Below are 8,521 nucleotides of genomic sequence, written 5' to 3' on the forward strand. Positions count from 1 at the left end.
TCTATCACCACACCGACAGGTCTTCCACGACCCTGCTGTTGACGGCTTCCCGGGCCTGTTTCCTCCTCATCTCATCATTTCCTTCTGTTCTGCAGCCTCCCATCAGCTTCCAGACAGTTAAGCCGAGCCTTTGAGCTTTTCTCCCTGAGGTTTCCCCTCTGCAAAGCTCCCCCCGGCTACCTGTGTGTCTCCACCTGCAGGCCTCGCCCCTGTCACCCCTTAGAAGCAGCCTTCACGAACTTCCGTGTGCACACACCTGACATCACTCGCTGTCCCATGACTACTCTTTCTGTCTTGAGAGCCCTTCTTACTCCCCCATGTTTCATCAGATATCCGAATACATATCATTGACATCACATACACAATATTTTAACCTCAGGTATATCTGATAACATCACTTACATGACACCAGACATATCTATCCATAATAATAGCTATGTCCAGCTCTCTATACATAAGGCGTATTCATTTCCTGTCTTCCCACAGGAAGTTTTTCATTTACCTTGAACTTCAGTGTCCAGGTCCTTGGTCTTATTAACTACTTTATCTTCGGTGTCGTAAAGATAAACGAGTAAATTGTGAAAACAATAAATTAGTTTTCAGTTCATTAGTTGTTTTACCTATATAGAGCTGTACCAATAATATGTCAGTTTTAAGACAATGATTTATGTGAGGCATAAGTGAACACATTTGGCAGATCAAATTTTTTTCAGAGAGTAAAACATCAAATATGCGTAATTACAGAAGATCAAAGCAGGCAACACCAAAGATGGAAAGGGTTTTGTTTTCTAAAGTAGCTCACTTTAAAAGCATATTTTTTAAGCATTGGGTAAAGAGTCCTAACATGCTTATGAGTTATTCCAGTGTCACGGCCATATGTATTATAAAAGGAATTTCAGAGAAGCCTGAGAAATTAGGGCTCTTGGCTCTTCTTTTCTAACTATGAAAATGCCTATAAATCTACAGAAAAGCTATACTTTCTTAGAGGGCCTCTCCATTGGAAATGACTATAAAAAAGAAACCCAAACCAAAGGTCCATATCAGTTGATGCAAGCGTTGCTGATGGCAGAACTAACTCCCCTGGGGCCATGAACTCTGATCCCCAAATCAAGGGAGAACTCCCTGTGGCAATGCTCCGCCAATAGGGGAAACACTGCACCTCAGCTTTGCACTGTAGCTAGTGATGCTTGGCATATGATCTTATGGGAAATCATTCCATTCATTCATTCATTCACTCATTCATTCATCAAGACTTTGTTGGGCATCTCCTCGTGCATCAGATAAACTTTGGAGATACATTAATAATCAAGACAGTGTTATCTGATCTATAAACATTTTGAAGGTGAAAATTCCTTCTGATGGATGGGGAGAAATAGAAAATGTAAAATAGACTAATATCAGAGCTGGAAATAAAAATGAAATATTTAGTCCACAAGTTTAGGATTCTAACCTGAGTCAACCCCCTGGCTCTGAGTCCAAGAAGATGTTCTTCCAGAGAAAAAGGTTTCTGATGAAGGTGATGCGCTCTTCTCCCAGCCCAGACCTGGACTCGTAGGAAGATGCCCTGCTCAAAGGGGTAGAAGTCAAATCAAAGGCAGAACCCTTTCTTATCTAACACGGAATCAGAAGACCTTTGTAGCTGATGGCAGGATGATGTATTTCCTGGGAACAAAGCCCACCCTACATGAACAGTATTCTCACAACAACCAGTGGTCAAGGTGAAGGAATCTCAGACTTTGCCTCACAGGTGCCCCAGGAAGCCATTCACAGCACACAGATCACAAACACTCTACTTGGAATGTTCAGTTGCCTGCATTCTTTGAGTGGCCTCCTCTACAATCTAACCCATAATTTTGAGAATATATCATAGTCAGTTTTGATGAACTAATAGCAAAATCCCACTAGAGGCTCAATTACTCTATTTGATCACTCTGTCTGTCCTGTCTCATGACCGACAATCCCATCCGACCCTGACCCATGTCCTTTTGTCTGTTTGCTCATGCAGTAGTAATCACCATCGTTCTCTGAGTGCCAGGCACAGTGCTAAACCTGCCTTGTTGTCCACTCACTTAATCCCCCACACAAACTATAAAGGAGGTACTGTTGTCACCAGCCTCAGAGATGGAGGAAAACCAAAGTGTTGACAGTGCTAACAGTGGGCAGCGCTGGGATTCAAACTCTGGATGTCTGTTCCCATTGACTTCCATAACCTCTACCTGCACCACCTACATGCCTCCAGACTATCGCTGCTACTTTGACCAGCATGGCAACAGACTTGTCGTTCAAAGAAAGCTGTCTGTGCCCTATGGTCCCTGGGGTTCTTCATTTGTTCCTAAGTAATCTTGATCACTGAAAGGGTCGGGAACCCAATGTGCCTGTTGCATTTCAACAGCTGGGCAGACTGAGAGAAATACAAGTGCTGATTTGTCACATGGGGTCTTATAAACTGAGAGTTGTGTTCACAAAAGCCCAGCAGAAGTCAGTGCTCAGTCAACGAGGAATTGCCTTGTTTTATAAAACCTCAAATGAAAGAAGTCTTGACTACTAAACTAGGAAGTGTCAAGTTATGGAAAGGTTATTTGTTTCACAAAGTAGTCTTCGTTTTGGTAGAAAGACTCAAAATAAGGTTCATAAGTAGTTCCCATAATTTACTGAAGATACAGTTCAATTATGAATATGTTATTAATGACAAGTAAGATAGTGAAGTTTTTTCCAGTGCCAAGGATTGAACCCAGGGCCTTGCACATGCTACACCCCAGCAATGACAAATGGGTATTAAAGTGAAGGAATAGAGTAGTGGTACTTCAAACAAGTTGTACATTAGTGTTAACAGTGATATTTTATCAATGCAGATTCCTGAATTTAATAAAGATCCAGGACTTGGCAATATATATTTTTAAGTAGTTGCCCCCTGACATGTGCGCACGCGCGCGCACACACACACACACACACACACACAACCCAGGTTATTCTGATTCATTCAGCCTGCTGACCAGTATTTGGAATCTTTGGCATTGGTCATTTGAGTCATAAAGAGATCTAGTTATGTGTGTTTTAAGCATATTAGGTAAAGGTATGGCCTTATACAGTGAATGAAGAAAAGTTGTCAAAGTCCTGTGGTCAAAGTAATAAAATGAGGAAGCCACTAGGAGAGATGTAGGAGTCTGACCTCCAACTCTTCTACAGCCGGACAGTGGCCCCAGAAGGGCCAGACGTCTCAATTCCAGGCACGAGGCCGGTGGAAAGGATTCATTCCTCCCATGATAAGAAGCTTTCAGTAATCATGAAAGGAATATATTTTGCCCCAGGTGTCACACAGTGAATAAATATAAACAGTTCCACAACTGAGTGAGTAAAACTCTCGAAATGTGGCAGATTACTCATATATCTGGAAGAGAAGCCAATCTGCGGAGCCGGCTCTCCTCATGAAGCTGTTCAAATCAGTTACAGACAGAGCCATTGTGGGAAAGTGAAGAACGGGCTTGGGCTGCTTGGAGCCACGAGGCGATTCTGAGTGAGTCACTTAATTTTTAGATTCCAATATTTCCACCTGGTAACTAGGATAAAAACACCTACACCGATCACTGAGGAGATTAAAGAAAAATGCAGGTGGGGTGGCTGGCACTTAGCAGTGCCTTCTCATTTTGAGAAGCGGCAGAGGTGCTTCTGTGCTACCAGCCTCTGAAATTTCAAAATAGAAAATTCAAAAAGCTTCACCTGAAATTTGCAATGAGAACGACACTATGCTCCACTGACATTTCAGGCAGTGGACGGGCAGCAGCGCTGCTCGTGTGGGGAGCTGAGCGCGGGACCCACGCCCGGAAGGCTTTCAGCGCCTGCAGTTCCTGCGCAGCGGCAGCCTAACCTCAGCTATGGCGTCAGCAGTTACAGAGACTGCGGAGCAGCTCACAGGAGAGCAGGAAAGACCGCAAAGCCCCGGGCCAAAGTTCCTGACAGTGAGCAAATGTAGAATTTAGTCATTTTTCTTTTATAAAAAGACAAGTGCTCCAGATCTGTCAGGCTTTTCTGCAATGGCAAACGACTGGCAACGGTGTGCTATCGAACAGGTAGCCTGACAACGGTGTGCTGCTATCCACAGGTACCCCGAAGAGTACCTTCGTGTAATGAGGACTGAGGGTTTTGCTCTTTGCGATTTTGGTACTAAAAATAATGTGAATGAACAAGAGTCACACAAATGGGTAAAAATATAACCTAACAATCTTCCAAATGAAGAGTTTGGATGGGGTTTTAACCTTTTGTTAAAAATAAAATAAAATTCTCTGATGAACTTGTAGACACACGCAGTTGTCACCAGGGAAGGTGAAAATCTACAGGCTGTATTTCAACAAGCGATTTCTTGTAAGTGGTAGATGGACTGAAACATGAGTAGACGATTCAGTAATCACACCTGACCACCTCCATTTGGATCCACACATGTTTGACACGTAATTTTTCAGCCATGACAGCCACTAACACCACGTTCATACTGAAATAACTTGACTGGCCACATTTCCAATGTAGTGCTAAGCCAAAAGATTTAAAACTAATTAAACCCATTCAACCAGAATGCCAACCTGAACAAAAAAGTTCCTATGCCATAGCACATACTTAAAAATTATTTAAAACATCAACTTAATCTTTATCTCACTCTTAAATTTTCATCCCATAGAGATCTATATAACAATCCATAGTCCATACCTACAATTAAATAGTATATGTAGATATATACTTATATATAAATACGTATGTATATGTAAGTATATGTACTGCTGAAGCAAGCACAGTATGTGTATATAAGTAAATAAATACATGTATTTTAAATACATATGTGTAAATAAGTACATATATATTCATTTAATCTTTATTTCATTATTGTTAAATTTCTATCCTATAGAAATCTATATAATATAGATTACAAACAGTAATGCATATAATTAGATAAATATGTGTACACAGTGTGTCCATATTATATGTGTAGTATACTGCTTATGTAGATACAATAGTAAACCTATACAAGAATGCATATAGTTAAGAATGTAAATGTGTGTGTGTGTGTGTGTGTGTGTGTGTGTGTGTGTGTGTGTGATGGGCTGCTGGAAAGTTTTCACTGGTGCAGCTATGTGCATGGTGCCTGCCTGTAATCCCTGCAGCCTGATGGCTGAAGTGGGAGGATCACTTGAGCTCAGGGGTTTGAGACCACCATGGGTGACATAGTGAGACCCTCATCTCAGACAACAACAAGAAACAAAAAAGCCACACATACAAAACTTTTTATCAGTGGGGTGAGCAAAACAAAACAAAATTAAAGGCAAGTACTTCGTTGAGTCTATCAGGGGAAGATGACAAATCTTTCAGCTATAGAAACACATCCTGCAAAAGGGAGTATTAATTCTGAGAATCTGTGACATTATTGAGCTAAAAGATGTTTTTGCTTGTTTTGTGAGGCGGGAGGTGACAGCCGACGATGAAAGGGTGGCCTGGGAATGGGTCCCTGGGAGTGGGCATTAGAGCCCAGCTCACCATGCTGTGGCTGGAGGAGCGAGGCCCTGAGGGAGGGCTTGGCATCTCTCAAGCTCTAGGGCAATCACCTCATCTACAAAGTGAGCAAAATCAGTCCTGCCCTGTGGGGTCAACATCAAGACAGCGTTGGTATCAAATCATCAGAAATTGCCAGGATGGGATGTGTGGTGCCACACAATGCTGTGCCAATGACTTACAGGAGGAAACTGTTTGGCTCATGGTTTCGGAGGTCTCTGTCCATGGTTGGCTGGCTCCACCACTGTGTGGCTGTGGGAAGCACAATCTCCTGGTGTGTGGAGCAAAGCAAGGAAGCAGACACAGGAAAAGCACCCCCGTTAGGGACAGACACAGTCTCCAAGGTCTCACCTCGTGCCCCTTCAGCGAGCCCCACCTCCTAAGTTTCTGTCAGCTGCTAATGATGCCGCCAAGTCAGGGCCTCACGGTTGGGTCCAGCTGTGATGAAGGCAGAGCCGTTCGCCCTCAGAAAGCCCAACCTCCGTGCACACCCAGCTTCCAGGGACGTTTTAGATCTACCCCACAGAAGCCCAACTCTGGACGGAGGACCTGGGGGACAGCTTTCGATCCAAACCCAAACCAAAGCTGGCATTTCCATAGGGTTCAAACCAATTCAAACAACGTCAGACACAGGCAGGTGATGTTGCCACTTATGCGCCTTCCTCGTAAACACTGGAAACGTGGGAGTGATATTGTTCTTGTTTGCTGACAAGAGTGAGTGAACACATCCCCGGATTACACATTTTCTGAAGGTCGTTGCTTCTTTTGTCTTCCAGCACTCTGACCTGTTCATTTCCAGCTGGCTCTGAGTGGGGCAGCTCTGCCCAGTCTGAGTGGAATCAGCCCCTGACTTGGCTCAGCCCACTCTCTCATTACAGGAGACACGGATTCACGCTATAGGGTGAGCCCTCATCAAAGGGATAACTCGCATGCTTGATCCTGTGGCAACCAGAGTCTCCTTGGTAGGATTTTGAGGACAAGCCACCATTTTAATTTATCTTCCATTGAAACTTGAAAGTACCGTATTAAAAAGGACAGTTTTTGGCAGAGTTTTAGAGCAGGGTTTAAACCCTTGGTGATTTTAATCATGCTCCATCTCAAGGTCTGGAAGCACACAGGCCCTGGGCCGGCATGCATCTCCTTAAGGCTCCACTCTCTTGGCACCAAATTTTCCTTATTAAAAGAAATTATTTCTGAGGAATTGGAGCCTTTTATCAGACACCTTTTCAAAACAAGAACGATAATGTTCTCTAGGAGAAATCAAAGCTGTACATGTGGATGACAGAAAATTTAAAAACTTCTATTTTTTTGGAATTAAAATTCAAGTTATATTAGAGAAAGGGTAGAGGGGCAGGTCATGGGCAGCAGAGAACAGCGATGTGATGAAGGAAGAGGTGTCCCTGTCCTGTCAGCATCTGGCATAAAGACTCAGGGGTGGCCTTTCACCACTGGGGGGGACACCGAGGCTGGGCTTAGGGAATCTGAGGGTTGTGGTCCTGTCTTTCCCACTGACTGGCTTTCTGACAAGAGCAGCTTCTTACTCTCTGACTTTCCATTTCCCCACCCATCCAACAAGGGGTTGGAAACAGAGGATCTCTAAGCTCCCCTCCCTCATTTGAGAGAGAAACACCTCGTGCTCAGTGCCAATTCTATGCACATGCATGTGTGTGCACAGGTACATGCTGAGAGGGTCTCTGAAAATAGAAAAACAGCAACAATGCATAGCTTGCAGCAGGCTGAGAAATGGGAAGAGGAAAGATTCAGAAACTGGAACATTGCGTTTGGAGTCCCTACTTTCTTTGGAGAAAAGATACATTGGCTGAGACACTTAATTAATGACCTTAGCTTCTCCATTGTTAGGATAATATGCTCTTCAGTATTTATACTTACTCTTGTAGTAGCTTATAGTTTTGAACATTTGATCTTGTCTAGATTTAAGGACAACTGCTTAACTCTCTCCTTCATTTATTATAAAATGTGTTTATTGTGAAGACTCAAAGTACAAATAACTAGTAATCCCATCATCTTAATGAGACTGTCCATCCAGATTTATTTAGCAGATTTTCTCACTCAGGATTTATATTAGGTTCTTCCATGAAATTTATATATTTTTTTGGTTTGGCTTTTAAAAAATTAATTGAGATTTCCCCTGTTCCTTGAATTTATGCAGAGAAAATGACGATTTGAATTGCGATTTGAGAAAGAAACTCTGGCTGTGGGGGAGGGAAGCGGGCGGCCATCTTGCTTGGGCCATCGTCTGCCTCTGTGTTTCCGGCTCTTCTCCTGGACACATGCAGGGGTTCATTTCTTTGGAGAACAGGTGTGAGCCATGCTCACATCTGTATGGAAGCATTTAAGATCCACATGAGCTGTTCCTCATTCTGTTCCTGCCTTTGATGGCATCTGGTGGTGTTCTAGGTCTGGGTGGGTCATGACCCTGGGGTCTGTATCTGGTCTCTGGCCACTTTTTTGCTGGAGCTGTTCCTCTGGATTGCTTTCTGGTCACCATGAACTAAGCAGCTCTGCTCCACCAGCCCAGTTTCTGTTTGGAGCAGCCAACCATGGACTGAATCCTCTGAAACCACGAGCCAAGTAAATCTCACCCCCATTAGGTCATGAATGTCAGGTATTTTTTCAGCCACAGGAAATCTGACAAATATGTCCCTTGGCCACTGTCCAGGCAGTTTTCTCTCTGGGCCACACATAGGACAACCTCATTTCCATGCCACTACACATGCACATCAAACATAAATGTTCTCCAGTATTTATTCACTCAAGAGTAGCTATTGAGTTGCACAGAACATGCTGAATCAGCCCGCTGCAGACAGGCAGGTCTGTGGACGTTGTAGCAAGGATGCAAGTCATGCGGAACATGCCGAAACAGCCCAGGTCCCAGTAGCAATCCACTACCCCCCCCCGGTCTCTTCTCTGTACAGCCACCTGGTTCCACACTACAAAGATGCAGAGGACACCAGATCACCAGACC

The sequence above is a fragment of the Heterocephalus glaber genome, unplaced genomic scaffold, assembly GCF_053883595.1.
Source record: "Heterocephalus glaber isolate CG9 unplaced genomic scaffold, H.glaber_assembly_v1.0 deba00001688, whole genome shotgun sequence".
NCBI lineage: Eukaryota > Metazoa > Chordata > Mammalia > Rodentia > Bathyergidae > Heterocephalus > Heterocephalus glaber.